The 16,176-nt window shown below is 37.4% G+C and overlaps 1 protein-coding gene across 2 annotated transcripts in view; it reads left to right on the forward strand.

Annotated features, from left to right (window-relative positions):
* The first annotated feature begins 4,514 nt into the window (after positions 1-4,514).
* NKTR (natural killer cell triggering receptor) overlaps positions 4,515-16,176 on the forward strand; it is a 150,910-nt gene continuing 139,248 nt past the window's right edge. For both annotated transcript variants that reach the window (XM_053713749.1, XM_053713750.1), the window contains exon 1: positions 4,515-4,635. The gene's annotated coding sequence lies outside the window, so the exon portion shown is untranslated. The remainder of the gene's footprint in view (positions 4,636-16,176) is intronic.

Consider the following 16,176-nt stretch of genomic DNA (forward strand, 5'->3'; position numbering starts at 1 on the left):
GTGAGAAGTCCCACCCAGTATCCTCGATTAGATCTATTTAATTGATCATGTCCCTAAACTGGACAGAGGCGGGGATCGGGATAAAGTCTTGTTAAAACGAGAAGCACAATGGATGTATAGGCTGGGGATGATCTACCATGGCGGACTTATCTCTACACCGGATTTTAAGGCAATTATCTAGGTGATAACATCAGACACATACAAGGGGGGCTGGATCTCTCTGTGACCACACACAGTGGGGTCTAAGTTTGCGTGAGACCATTGGGTTCTACATGCTCTCCTTGTGTGCTATCTATACACTGGTGTGGGATCAGGGATCGTGTTTGATCTTGTATTCACCCCAGTGGTGTTGGTACACAGATGATCAGTAGTCACTCTACTTGACAGATGTTCCCAGATTAGGCCGTCTCTTTACTGTATATTGAAGTCAATTTACATTCTGTTCTATGTACTTGATAAAAATGATGCATGTATCCAATTGTTTGAGGTCCTGTTAGATATACAATGTGTATACATTGTAAATATTTGGCCAGTGGGAATCTGACCACAATCACTAATGTTGTATTGCTTAATGGTATATATAAAACATGAATATTATACAACAAAAAGGGAGAGTGTTTAACACTCCACAGTAATTTTGTGTTAAGTTGTCACTGGATAGAAGATGAAATCCATATATTTATATCAATATTTACGTTATTGAATATGCACTTAACACTCTGGAAATGAGAGATTACTAAAATGTCAATTATTGATGTGGCACCAGCATTTAATAGCGTGCGGTCTCCATGACATCTACAGATCCTCAAACCAGCTGTACGGCGTATATCGCCGATCATTGCACATGCGATTTTGTGTGAATCTGTCACTTGATGGAGGATGGAATCCATTTATTACATCTTAATCGACATTTAACTTATTGTAGGTGCACCTAATTCAGTCTGGAAATGAGGGATTACTATGTTGCAAACCAATGACTCGGCACCCGCATTTGACAGCGTGTGCGGTTTCCATGGCAACTACAGACCCTCAAGCCACACATACGGCGTATTTCGCTGATCACTGCTCATATTTGTACTACACATTTGGCATATAGAGTTTGAAGTATTGCTTCTATTGATTGCTTCATAATTTGCTTTATGTATATAAATTTCACGATGTGTAGTTTTGTTGCTGTTAATCCGGACCGGATATTTTGTCACTTCAGGTTCAGTGGAACGCATTTCTTGCGTTCCACTCACGATGTGAAGCTCCACATGAGGGATGGGTAAGTTTGATTATGTACAGTGCACTATATATGAGTGATGTTTGGCACTGTTTATTTATTCTGATGAAGGGGATATTGTAGTCCCTGTAACAGCAAATACATTTTGACTTAAATGATGTCACAAATTCCTGTGACTGCATCTGTTTTGGCATTTGTATGATTTATATTCATGCACCCAGGTAGCTGACCCAGGAGGGTGGATTCACTTTTTGAATGTTTATATATATATAAATATATATATATAGATAGATAGAGAGCTATGTGAGTGATGCAGAGGGATCCTCTCTATAATATAATATTTTTGTATATATATTAATGGGAGGGGCTGGCTGTGTGAGGCATTTTCCTTTTGCTCCCATTTCTTTTGTTAATTCCCTTCCGTACATTCTTCTTCTATACCTTTTAGTTTCATATTCTAATTTATATATATATATATATATATATATATATATATGCAAAAGAGGAGTATGGGGGAGGTGCTCGAAGCGCTAGTACAGAATGGTCCGTTCTAGGGGAATGTAAATAAAATAATAAAATACCTGATTGCAGCTCTGTGAAAGTTATTGCAAAACTATTAAAAGGCAGTTAATAAGAGTTATATTGCATGATAATAAAAACCTCTTACATACACCATATATGATACAGTTACAAATGGATACACATATGTATATCTACAATAGCGCAAAAATATTACAACATGATAACAACATTAATCAACAGAACCAAATGTGCAGATACAGATGGAAATATAGGGGAAGTGTGTGCTGAATATTGCAGGGAAATGAATAAGAGTCTATTGTATCTGGCGAGAACCCCAATATGTGCCGGCAAGTGGTGAGAAAAACAGAAGTGCAGTAGATATATGGTTCTTTTCGCACCCTTCACACTGTGACCTCCAATCCAGGTGAAAACCCCTTAAGGTTCTGTGACAGAGGCTGCATTACAGCAGTTAACGGAGCCGGACAAAAACCTTAATTATTACAGCGTTTTTGGACATCGTATTGAAAAGAGTAATACAGATTGGATTCTGAGGAGAAGCTGCAAATCGTAGTGAACTAAGCACATTAGCTCTACCCAGGACACACAAGCTGCAGAGAGTGTTTTCGCCTATACCTTACCTCATATTGATTGAGGGTGCTTGCTGTGAGTACACATCCTTAAGGGGTTTTCACCTGGATTGGAGGTCACAGTGTGAAGGGTGCGAAAAGAACCATATATCTACTGCACTTCTGTTTTTCTCACCACTTGCCGGCACATATTGGGGTTCTCCCCAGATACAATAGACTCTTATTCATTTCCCTGCAATATTCAGCACGCACTCCCCTATATTTCCATCTGTATCTGCACATTTGGTTCTGTTGATTAATGTTGTTATCATGTTGTAATATTTTTGCGCTATTGTAGATATACATATGTGTATACATTTGTAACTGTATCATATATGGTGTATGAAAGAGGTTTTTATTATCATGCAATATAACTCTTATTAACTGCCTTTTAATAGTTTTGCAATAACTTTCACAGAGCTGTAATCAGGTATTTTATTATTTTATTTACATTCCCCTAGAACGGACCATTCTGTACTAGCGCTTCGAGCACCTCCCCCATACTCCTCTTTTGCATACTATTCCATTTTAGAAATATTGGGAAAAGATATTTCGACTTTTGGGGGTCCTGTGTTCTTAGCAGCTTATAGATAGGTCCACATTTTTTTATATATGTTTTAATTCTTGTTAAGATATATATATTTTTATACATTGGATTTTTAACCATTCAGTTCCTATTTATAAAGTGTGCATTGGTATATATATATTTATATATAATCATTGTATTATATATATATATTTTTTTTGTATGCACATATAATACTCTCAGATTTTGCCCCATACTCTTGGTACAATTAATTTGCTCTACCATATTTAGGGCAAGTTCTTTCTTCTTTTTTCTTGTGCGCCTTAATAGGTCCAGAGCTTATACCTCTACTAGTTAGGGGTATATTCTATCTTTTTCTAGTATTTTGCATATATATATATATATATATATATATATATATATATATATATATATATATATAATTTGCACCATAATAAATAGGCGGAGCTAAATTATGCTAATTATGTGGGTTTGGCAAAGTGGGCCGAACTTTAGGGCAAGGGGTGTGGCAAAAATTTTCATGCTGGTAATTGATAGCTGCAAAGTGTCCCTGGAATTTTTTTTAAAATGTTGGCAACTATGTTAATCCACTCTCATCCTTTCCCTCCTCGACTACTGCAACTCAATCCTCTCTGGTCTCCCTAGCTGCCATCTAGCTTCCTTCAATCCATAATGAATGCCTCTTCCAGCCTCATCTTCCTTACACCTCACTCTTCATCTGCTGCACCTCTCTGCCAATCCCTTCACTGGCTTCCTCTTGCCTCCAGGATTAAACACAAAATTCTGACTCTGTCATACAAAGCCCTCAACTGCACTGCTCCCCCTATATCTCAGACCTTGTCTCCAGATACGCTCCCTCCCGTCCCCTTCGCTCTGCTCATGACCTCCTACTCTCTTGTTACCACCTCACACTCCCGTCTACAGGACTTTTTCAGACTGGCTCCCATCTTGTGGAACTCTCTGCCTCGCTCCACAAGACTCTCTTCTAGTTTTGAAAGTTTAAAGTGCTCCCTAAAGACTCTTCTGTTCAGGGATGCTTACAACCTACGCTAACCTTTCCTAATATCAGTTCCTCTCCTCCTTTGCTATTCCCTTGAACCCCTTAGCATATAAGCCTATGAGTCCAACTTTTTGTAGATCACCTCCATAAGAGCTGACTAAAACAGTGCGACTCTCGATGGGGCCTCTACCCACTTGATCTCTATAAAAGTTACTTTGTATACCGCCTATGTTTATAGCGCTGCAGAATTTGTTTGCGCTCTGCAAATAACTAATAATAATAAATATTTTAATCTTAAAAAAACAAGACCTTTTGTATTTTAAATCCTGCTCTCTTTTCAGAGATATGCCATACATTGTGGTTGCTGACAAGGTAAAACTGTAATGATTTATACTTCATTCTAAGATGAGAAAATATAGTATGATTTTTCGGCTAAAAATCACTAAATAAAAACCTAAATGGTTTTTAAAACAGCTGCAATAATATTGGTCAACACAACACAAAAACACGTAACGTTATCAGTACGCATCTTACAATCCTCACAGTGCGTGCTGGCGTCACGCCACGCCACACCACACGCCATTCCGTATATGTCCCAGTGTGCTTAGCGGTACAAGGAAATAGAAGTAGGAGGAGGAGTAAAACGGGAAAAAGGGAGGAGGAGAAAAAGAAAGCAATAGGTGGCTACCGCGGCGGCTCCGTGCGAGCTCTCGGGGTAAGGGACAATATGAATGAGATACGAAGTGATTCAACCATGGTTACATGGAGGTGGTTCGCCAGTTGTAAATATAATGCTGGAGAAGTGGTCTGTGGTAATATTGCACTTAAGCACGAGAGATCGGACTTGGTGGATAAGTAAATACACTGTTATCAGAGCACAGATTAAATCCCTTTACTTTTTTTTATTAGTAGTTAGTTTCCCTTAATTATTTTTATTGTCAAGTGATGAATTACCAGTGTGTTTTGCAGTCATATTTGATAGCCAAAAGTGATCTATATGTGTGCGTGCTGTAGCTCTGGTAGTCATGGGGTCAAGCAGAGGTATGGCCAGTAATACACATAGCTTATCAAAGTGTTGCAGCCCCCTCAATCAAATGCATGCTTGTCAATGCACCGAATAGTAATGTAGTGTAGTCCTTGCTGGCATATAAAGGGTTGATATATAATATATGCTCAACCTCATATACCTGAAGTGTGTATGTATGTGTATATATGTATGTGTGTGTGTATATATATATATATATATATATTTATTGTTATTAATCTCATGCATCAATATAGTAATTAATTTGAATTTTAGTGGCCAAGGGGTGGGGGGGATACTTTTAATAGCAGTTTAAATGCTGAACAATTCCACATTTCAGCAATGACAAAATTGTGTTCACAGACTTATCTCAATGCAGAGTTTTACAATGCATGAAAAGACTATTTAGCCTCAAATACATAGAGGAAGAATTTACAGCTGTCTGGATGCCGTGCACTTCATATACCAATGTGCTTTTCTGAAAGTTATAACCGCTTTTGAGATTACTTTTCTCTTGCACACGACTTAAAGCGTTTAAGATGATAGACTGTGTGCACACCCATTCTCCAAATACCACCAATGATCCTTTTGGCACATAAGTGACAGCCAAAGCATTTGTGAAAGAACAATTCACATAGACACAGGTACAAAAGCTAGTGCAAAGGCTGTGACTTCTTTTCAGACAGGTAGTTTTGTGCAAACCAATTCATTTTGATAAAATACCTCAAAACAGACTTGTATAAGAGTGTTGAAGATTGAATGTGTTTGCTGTAATTCTTCTTAAACTATCCACAAGCATTGAGAATGATAAGTTTATTTATTTAAATTCCTGGTTGTTTTTTCCAGTTCCCATGCTTAAATGACACAGGGCATTTCACCTTAAACGTATAGTCTAGTCAAAACAGAACTTTCATGATTCGGATAGAGCATGCAATTTTAAGCAACTTTCTAATTTACTCCTATTAATTTTTCTTCGTTCTCTTGGTATCTTTATTTGAATGGTAGCTTAGGAGCCGGCCCATTTTTGGTTCAGCACCTGGGTAGTAGCGCTTGCTGATTGGTGGCTACATTTAGACACCTATCAGAAAGCACTACCCAGGTGCTAAACAAAATGGTCCGGCTCCTATGCTTACATTTCGGCTTTTTCAAATAAAGATAACAAGATAACAAAGACAAATTAATAGGAGTAAATTAGAAAGTTGCCTAAAATTGCATGCTCTATACGAAAAATGAAATAAATAAATTTGACTAGACTATTCCTTTAAAGTGATGGTAAACTTAAGGTAATGCAATATTTGTAATCCTTGTCACTGTGCAAGTGTTTAGGACATGCATTTCTCCCCCCACCACTACGGAGAGAAGGTTATTTGCTTCAGTAACTACTGTGAGGGTTGCAGGAAACTGTCTCCATACCAGGTGCTGTATAATCATATGCACATCCCTGGGGGAAAAATTCATTATATTTTTCATATTTGAACAGCAGATTGTGTCTGTTAAAGGGACACTGAACCCAAAAATTTTCTTTTGTGATTCAGATAAAGCATGCAATTTTAAGCAACTTTCTAATTTACTCCTATTATCAAATTTTCTTCATTCTCTTGGTATCTTTATTTAAAATGCAAGAATGTAAGTTTAGATGCCGGTCCATTTTTGGTGAATAACCTGGGTTATTCTTGCTGATTGGAAGATAAATTCATCCACCAATAAAAAAGTGCTGTCCAGAGTCTAAAGCAAAAAAGAAGCTTAGATGCCTTCTTTTTCAAATAAAGATAGCAAGTGAACGAAGAAAAATTGATAATAGGAGTAAATTAGAAAGTTGCTTAAAATTGCATGCTCTATCTGAATCACGAAAGAAAAATTTGGGTTCAGTGTCCCTTTAAAGGAACCTGAAGCACTTTTGACTTTGTAATACAGAAATAACCCACTAATACAGTAGGTTAGGGAACCCAAAGTTAAGAGAAAACTTCCTTAAAGCAGGGCAAAGTGGTACTCGCTTAAATTTTGCTTGCCAGTGTGTTTAAAAACATGAAGCCTGTTTGAAGTAATACATATTAGGTGTGCGATAGGGCTAAGTTTAGTTTAACGCTAGTACAGTATTCAATTACGCATGCTACAATATATGCAGGCACCAGACAGGGGTCATATATGGGTACAGGGCTGTATACAATATGTAGTGCAGCTTACCTTTCTTTAATGTTTCATGATCCGAGTCTTCAATGGATATCTGTTTTGAAGGTGGAAACCTTAAAGATTAATCAGGACTGTGTCTTGATGTTGATGATAGTGACTGTGGCACTTTGTTAAAATGATTATAGAAAAGACTTTTACATCATGGACTCACGCTTCCTTTTTCAAAGTATTTCTTTGTAATATGCATTTCTATTTGACACTATCCTACTAACTGAAGACATTTTCAAAATAACGCATAATAAAATGGTGCCAGTCGCCAATCTCGCGATAATTACAGTAGTGTTTTAAAATCCTTGGATTTTGGACGTCAGCACCGTATTAGCGAATCGCTGTAAAAAATGTTTAATTATAAATAGTAAAACATTGACTTTTATGACTCAGAACATACAATTTGAAACAACTTTTAGGTTTACCTATATAATCATATTTGCTTCATTCTTTTATCTTGTAGAAGGAGCAGTAATGCACCAGCACCACTGGGAGCTAGCTGAACACATTGGGTAAGCCAATGACAAGAGGCTTATATGTGCAGCCACCAATCAGCAGCTAACTCCCAGTAGGGCAGTGCTTTAGCCTACCCTTATGTGCTTTTTAACAAGTTACCAAGAGAACAAAGCAAATTAGATAATAGAAGTACTTACATTGGAAAGTTAAAATTTCATGTTCTTTCTGAATCATCATGATTTTACTGTCCCTTCAATCCCATTGTTCGCCTGCAAATCTATGTACACAGAATCCACCTCTTATAATGATTAAAAGATTGTTTGGAGTGGACTAGATTTCTTCAAGGATCTTAGTGTGAGGAGGGAGGGGCAAGCAGTAAAAATGAGTTATTGCTTAAAGGGACAGTTTACTCAAAAATGTTCTCCCCTTTAATTTGTTCCCAATGATCCACTTTACCTGCTGGAGTGTATTAAATTGTTTACAAGTAGCTCCTTTACCCTTATATTGGCATTTGAAATAGTTGGTTTAGCAAGTGGTATCCCCACCTATTCTGAAAGTTTGTGGCCGCAGGTCCAAGCTATAGATAAGCTTTGTAAACACAGCCAGCAGAAGAAATTATACTCCCAGTGGGATATATAGCAGAGATAAGGTAATAAAATGTTGATTTTCCATTGTTCTCTCCAAGTACTGGTGATTGTTTTATGGACAGATATAAGATAAATAAACATGTATATGTACACAATGTGGTACTACAGTAATGAGATCTGATTATACTTACAAGCTCAACCCATTGTATTAGGTTGTGGCTTCAAAACACAAAATCAGAGCTTTAATATGCACAAAAAAACATTAAAAAGCGAATTTTCATACATTTTTTACTCTGCAGTTGGTAAAAAAAGCAATTGTAAACACACTGAAAACATACTGATAAAATATTTTTCAGTATACTGTCCCTGGGGGGACTTCCGTTTGGGGGCGGAGCAAGCAGGTAGCTAGTAGGTAGCTGCTGCCGTCTGCTTCGTTGCTCAGTATTTGGGACTGTAATATTCTCCATTCTGCCGAAGCGTACATTGCCCTGACTAGCAATATCAAGGCTGGTACATGATCTGAGGATCTCGGCGGGAAGTCCATACCTGGCAGAAACACTGCTTTGTTGCTAAAGCACCTCACCCTAGATTCCGTTGGGCTAAGACCTACACCAGCTAGCGGTCTGACTGAGTACACGGACGTTTCATTAACACCCTCCTTCCCCACCGAGCATTACTCACTGTGGAGCCTTAAGTAGATGGGCCGACGGCGGTTTGGCTGGGACTGGGAGTGAGCTGATGTGGTGGGAGCCTGCAAATCCTGTAGGACGCCCCTGACAAACGGCGATCTGGCTAAACAGGTGTGAATCCCATTTCCTAGCAGGAGGCAACAACCGCACATTTAAGCAGCGATATTAGGCTGCCGCTGCTGGAGATTCTGTGCGTGGAGCACCTGGTTGCAGACGGGGGATGGGCAACTCCCACGGCCCCCGTGCTTCAAACTCAGCACAGTAAGCCGGTGCGGCAGTGATTATGGGGATGACACCGTAAGAAGATCAGCGGGGAAGACACTAAGCCGGGAAGCCGAGTCAAGTGTGAAGCTGTTGGAGGAACGGGGGTTTTGCGGTCCCCCGTAAACCACAAAATTGGAACTAAGCTTGAAACTACCTGAGCTGGCTGAAGAATGGGTAAATCCCCCAGCTTTCCATAAATATACTGCTTTCCACGTTCCTGTGTGAGTAGTAACTTAGAGACCCAGGAGGCATTACCGCATCCATCCCCACACCCTGCTATATCCAGTGCGGTCTTGACACGGACCCTGTAGCTTGGCCGACTCCGGGGAAATCTGCAAAAAGTCGTCGCTGGGGGACTTGTTAACTGAGCCGAAGAGGAAATATTGATGCTAGTTTTTCCCCCGGATCCCAAGTATGCTGTTGGGGTGAGAACTCATTGGTAACATTTTCGTTGAAACTGGCTTCAGTAAGAAGCGTGCAGAACTAGAATAACTGTTTTGATATATAAAAGGCTTAGCAGATACATTGTTTCAGGAGCTTCCTGGAAGTTAAAAGCCTACAAATATACTTCTTGACTGACATTGTATATATATCTGAGAAAGTTATAACACAGGGCATATTTTCTCCTTTTCTTGATTAGTTGTTTGTAGCAGAAAAAAGGGTTATAATATACGCAGTTCTAACTGTACAAGTTGTTTAGGAGAAAAATCTGCTAGTATTGGTATTATCTTTAAGATATAGATATCTTGAATGAACTAGGTTGACATTTTCTTATTATTATTATTTTTTTCTTTTTTTTTTTTCTTTTTGGTTGCACAGTTAAAGTATAAGGTCTAATTGAGACACTTTTATTTTTTGATAAGCACTGGTGTTTTGTTTGTTTGTTTTTTTGTTTATTGTCACGCTTTTATGTTTTTTGCTCGCACTTTTTGTTAAATATAATTAGTTTGATCACACTATTGTAGAAAGAAATAGAAGTACCCTTTAGGGGTCTAACTATATAGAGCTAGATTGCTTTAAACCCACATCTATATTTATATACACACAAAGGTGAATGGATAGATTTGTATCCTCTCAGAAAGGTATTTCACCAAAAATGCCACCTAAAATAAAAGATAAGAAAGGTAATGCTAAAAACACTGATATGTCGCTTGATACCTCTGAAGAAGGGGGAATTACTAACATAATGGTTAATAATATGACAGAACTGGCAACAGAAGTAGTTAAAATGATGGCACCCCACCTTGAAATAATTAAGAAAGAAATTAAAATTGAGATATCTAATTTAGCTGAGGAGGTGAGACAATTTACACTTAGATTAGATGAGGTGGAATCGAGGATGTCTGACATTGAGGACAAAGTAAACAATCATGAATCAATTATCAAGGTTCAGGGTAGGTCCATCACCCAGCTGCAAGCCCGATTAGAGGATCTGGAGGACAGATCAAGGCGAAATAACCTGCGGGTGATTGGCCTCCCTGAAACTGTGGAGTTCCAGGATTTAATACTGTTTGCTTCTGTCACTCTGCCTCGGGCACTCCTGATCCCACCTCCATCTACTCCGTTTCTGATTGAAAGAGCCCACAGGATAGGAAGCCCCAGAGAGAATAAATCATTGCCCAAACCTAGACCAGTCATCTTTAAGTTTGTGAATTTTCAGGATAAAATGTTGTATTTGAAATATTATAGGAAACTCAATGTATTAAACATCCAGTCTCATAAAATATTGATCTTCCAGGACTATTCAGCTGAGACTACAGCTAGAAGAAGAGAAATGTCCCCCTTTTTTGATAGATTTTTAAAAGCTGAATGTAATGTCAGGCTGGTATATCCAGCAAAACTTTTAGTGACAAAAGATGGTCACACATATACTTTAAATGATAATAAAGAAGCAATATCTCTCTGTAAGGAAATGGGAGTCTGATAAGGCTGTAACAGTGAGATTATTAGGGCTTGAAACTTAAGTTGAGTGCTAATAGAATTGTAGGGGTGTTTGTTTTCTTTTATTGTTGTTTTTTTTATCTTATCGGTATTATTGCAATATTTTTATGTATAGGTTGTATTCTTTGTTTTTGGAGTGTTTATATATATATATATATATATATCATTTTTATTTTCAAGATGTATCTAATGGAATAGATAAGAATTTTACCTCTCTAGTGGTCCTTTTTTTTTTTTTTTTTTTTTTTTTTTTTTTTTCTCTCTCCCGTCCTCTTTCCCTCCCTCTTTTTTTCCTACCTCAGAGGTGTTCTGGTTTACTCACTACCCCTGGCCAATCCCCCCAGAAACAAGCATGGTCTTTTTTTAAATAGCTATGCAGGTGCCACTTAAAATAACATTGTGGAATATTGGGGGTATAACTTCCCCAATAAAGAGAAAAGCAATAATTAAGCATTTAGCAAAGCAAAAAGCTGACATTGCTTTCCTTCAAGAGCTACATTTGAAAGAAGTGGAGATACCGAAACTACGCACCAAATGGGTTGGGGAAGTAATAGCTGCACCATATAATGCCGCCCGTAAAAGAGGTGTTGCAATCCTCTTTAATAAGACATTTAGAACAAGGGGTCATGAGCTCAAGCTAAAGGGTAGTAGATTCAGGAGTAATTTGAGGAAGCACTTCTTTACAGAAAGAGTGATTGATTTATGGAATAAACTTCCTCAAGAGGTAGTAGCAACAAACACTGTGGGGGACTTTAAAAATGCATGGGACAAGCATAGGGCTATCCTACGAACTAGATAAGTTTATACTGTTAGGTAAGGTGGGGCAGACTTGCTGGGCCTATGGCTCTTATCTGCCGTCAATATCTATGTTTCTATGTTTCTATTTGAATATAAAATAGAATCTACACATATTGATCAGGAAGGCCGATTTATAATTATTGAGATATCACATAAAAATACCCATTATGTATTATGTAACATATATGGACCAAACATAGTTGATAAAGAATTCTGGAATAAAATGGTACAATACTTGCAAAAATTTATGGGCCAAAATTTGATAATAGCGGGGGATTTCAATTTAATATCAGACCAGATGTTGGACAGAGACAGTAATGCCCCCAGATATATACGAGATAGGAAAATACCTATTTTAAAGAAAATATGTAGACAACTGGGCTTGATAGATATCTGGCACCTGCAGCATCCTGACTTGAGAGCTTTTACATGCTTATCAAAAGCCCAACAGTCTCTGTCACGTATAGATTTTTTTTCTAGTCCCTGTAACATTGAGTGGTTTGGAGTGGAAATCAGAGATAGGAGATATAGTAATCTCCGATCATGCGGTAATTTCCCTGTCATTAAACTCTTCTGGTTTAAGTAGGTCTACTAATCATGCTATATTTTTTCCCAAATATTTGGTTAATGATACTCATTTCCAAAACTGGCTCTGTAGACAGTGGCAGGAATATCATGGGCTGAATAGTGCTTTTAAGGATAAACCAGAACTTTTCTGGGAAGCAGCTAAAGCTGTTTTGCGGGGGGAAATCAAGAATTATATGTGCAAACGTAAAAGAAAGGCTAACCAGCAGGAATTGCAATTATCTAACTGGGTTAAGAATGCATATAAAACATATTTAGAATCTCGATCAAATAGAAATTGGCAGAAATACTTGGAGGCTAAATCAGCCTATGATGTTCATGTTAAACAAAAATCCGCGTTGGAATCACAAAGACAGAAAAATATTTATAGTGGTTTTGCAGGAAGATCAGCTAAATTTATGGCAAGGCTAATTAAGGATACCCGCAGAAATAACATTACGGCTATCAGATCTAATAAAGATAGATTTACCAATAATCAGGATATAACTAAAGTATTTTATGATTACTTTACTAAGCTGTATAGTACTGAAGATCATGACATAGATAGTAGGAAAAGTTTTTGGGATAAAGTTAAGATACCTAAAATCCCAGCTGAAATACTAGTAGAAATTAATAGTTTAATAACGGTAGAAGAGATCAGTCTGGCCATTAAGTCAGCCAAAACTAATAAAGCGGCAGGGCCAGACTGTCTGCCTATAGAATTTTATAGGATCCTACATCAGCAGATAGTACCCTAACTGGCAGAGTTATTCAATTACTATTTTTTTAAGAATAATAAATGCTCTACAAATTTTGCCGCGGCGACAATATCTTTAATTCCAAAAAAAAATAAAGATCCTGAACTACTTGATGCATATAGGCCCATTTCTGTCTTAAATACAGATTATAAATTACTTGCAACGATTTTAGCGAAGAGATTGAGCCCATATTTAGGACTATTAATTCATGAGAACCAGGCAGGGTTTATGTCTAGGAGAAATCCGGCTAAAAACATAAGAAAAATCATGACCTTATTAGATTACTTTTGGAACAAATTTAGAACAACTGGACATAAAGATATGGTTGATCTAGCTTTACTAACGGTAGACGCCGAAAAGGCGTTTGACCGGATATCATGGAAACATTTATTCTTTTCACTAGAACAATTTGGACTGACTGGACAAATGTATGAATTTGTACGTATAATTTACTCAGCACCTAATTCAGTGTTACTTGTTAATGGCGAGTTGTCTCAACGATTAGTATTACATAGGGGAACACGTCAAGGTTGCCCTTTATCCCCATTACTCTTTAATTTGTCGCTAGAACCATTAGCGATCTGGTTCCGTCAACAACTGGATGGAATCCAGATAGGCGATCAGAAATTGAGAGTATTAATGTATGCTGACGATATATTGTTATGTCTGAGTAATACTAAAAAGTCTTTGCCCCTTGTGTTGGATATGGTTGAAACTTTTGGTGCCATTTCTGGCTACAAAATTAATATATCTAAATCTGAATTGTTATGGATCAACAAGAGGGAGCAAGATAATAAATTTCCTTTTAGAGAAACCTCTCAAATAACATATCTAGGAATTAAACTCAGTATCAATCCGGAGGAATGGTATCAGCTGAATTTCACTAAAAGTTTTTTGGATTGTAAAAAGAAATTGGAAGACTGGGTGAATTTACCTATATCATTAACGGCAAGAGTAACGCTAATAAAAACCATTATCTTTCCAAAACTTTTTTACCTAATTCAAAACATACCAATTCCTATACATAAGGCGGATATAATAAAATATAATCAGGTCTGTGCCAAATTTATCTGGAGAGGAGCAAAGGTTCGGATTGCCGTTGCCAGATTAATGAATAATAGAGAAGCAGCAGGTCTTAAACTCCCGAATATACAGTTATATAGTCTGGCATCCAGAGTTAAAATTGCGGTTGACTGGTTAACAGAACAAGATCAAGTGGCGGCGGCTGCATGGGAAACTGCGGTGATAGCCCCTTTTAGTCTAGGCGCTATCTTACATTCCCCAATTACTATGTTGCCCTCAACAGTTTTCTCGCTAATTACATTTAGAAATGTAATTTTAGCATGGCAAGATCTCTGTGGGTCACTAGACCGGTCTCCCTATGTCTCTGGTTTTTTACCAATTATTGGTAACCCGTCTTTCCCACCAGGGTTGTCTAATAGAGTCTTTAGGGACTGGGCCATAAAGGGGCTTGTCCATGTTAGACAAATAGTAGACATGGACCTTAACCCAATTTCATTTCAGGAACTAAGTAACCAATATGGTCTCGTGAACAAAGACTTTTACGCCTACTTACAAGTAAGACATTTGATATTCGAATTAAAACATAAGTATGGGTCAGAATGGGTATTAGGTGAGTTACAAGCCAGGATTAATATGTATAAGATAGGGTTCTATTCAATTGGACCGTTTTATTCATTATTCATTCAAAAAGCTTCAGATGATCAAATAGGATATATTGTGGGAAGATGGAGTAAGATATTTCCAGAGATAGAGAAAGTATAGAAAATTCTTTCAAAATATTAGATAAAAGTTGGGTCCTGACCTCCTGGAAAGAATCTCAGATTAAATTATCATTAATGATTTATCACACCCCGGAGAGATTATCTCGATGGTATAAAACTAGGAAATTCTGCACGCGATGTTGTGCTTCTAACGCGGATTTACTACACTGTTTCTGGGCTTGTCCGAAGATTGGTCAGTTTTGGGCAAAAATTTTTTATTGGATGAAGGTAATTTTAAAATTAGACTATGATATCCATCCAGTGGAAATTTTTTTCTTGGTAAAACCACAGAATGCCCAATATCAAGCTAAATTAATTAATACGATTATTCTGGTGGGACGTAACTTAATTTTAAAATCCTGGAAGGCTAAATCCGCTCCTAGCCTGAAAGAATTAAAAAGAGCATTAGTTTCGCAATTTACTTTTGAACAATATAACTTAACAGATCCAACAGATGAACGACTTGCACTGTTTTTGAGGCAGTGGAGGATGTTTATATTATCCTGTCCCCCTGTAATACAGGTTACCTTAGTAAAACCATTTAGGAAATCATATTATCTACAGGCTCAAGTACTGGCTGGTCATCTACCAAGGGCATGGTTGGGGGAGGAGGGGGGGGGAAGAGGTCGGGAGGGAGTGAAACCAGAGGATATATAAAAAAAAAAATATAACAAGATAATTTTTTTTTTTTTTTTTCTCGCTTTCTCTTCTTTCGTTCCTCCCACTAGAGACAGTATATTTCTATATCAATTGTTGTTTTTGTTTAGTAACAAGAATCCTACGATGATTATATGTAATTGGTATAGGTGGGAAATGGATTCTGATCTAATGTGAATTTTAAGTTGTATTTTTCGTTTTTTCTTTAAATTTGTGTTGTTGATTATATATGTCAAAATAAAATATTTAAAAAAGCTGTTCCAGTATACTGTCCCTTTAAGTTAAATACAATTATTTAAAGTGATGGTAAATTCACCTGTCATTTTGCACATTTTGAAAGAACTTTTAATTATAAGCATATGTTATCAATGTGCTTATTTATGTCCCAAACACAATAAATCTTTGTAAGACCCCCTTTTTATTCAACGCAGTTACCTGCTTCAGTGCTGCCTCTCTCACAATTTCTTATACTTCCGTTTGACAGGCAGCTGTTGCAGCCAATAGGAGCCGCACCATACGCCCTATGTAAGCTACTGCCGTGCTGGTAACTTGAAGC

Source organism: Bombina bombina, chromosome 5 (assembly GCF_027579735.1).
Source record: "Bombina bombina isolate aBomBom1 chromosome 5, aBomBom1.pri, whole genome shotgun sequence".
Classification (NCBI taxonomy): Eukaryota; Metazoa; Chordata; class Amphibia; order Anura; family Bombinatoridae; genus Bombina; species Bombina bombina.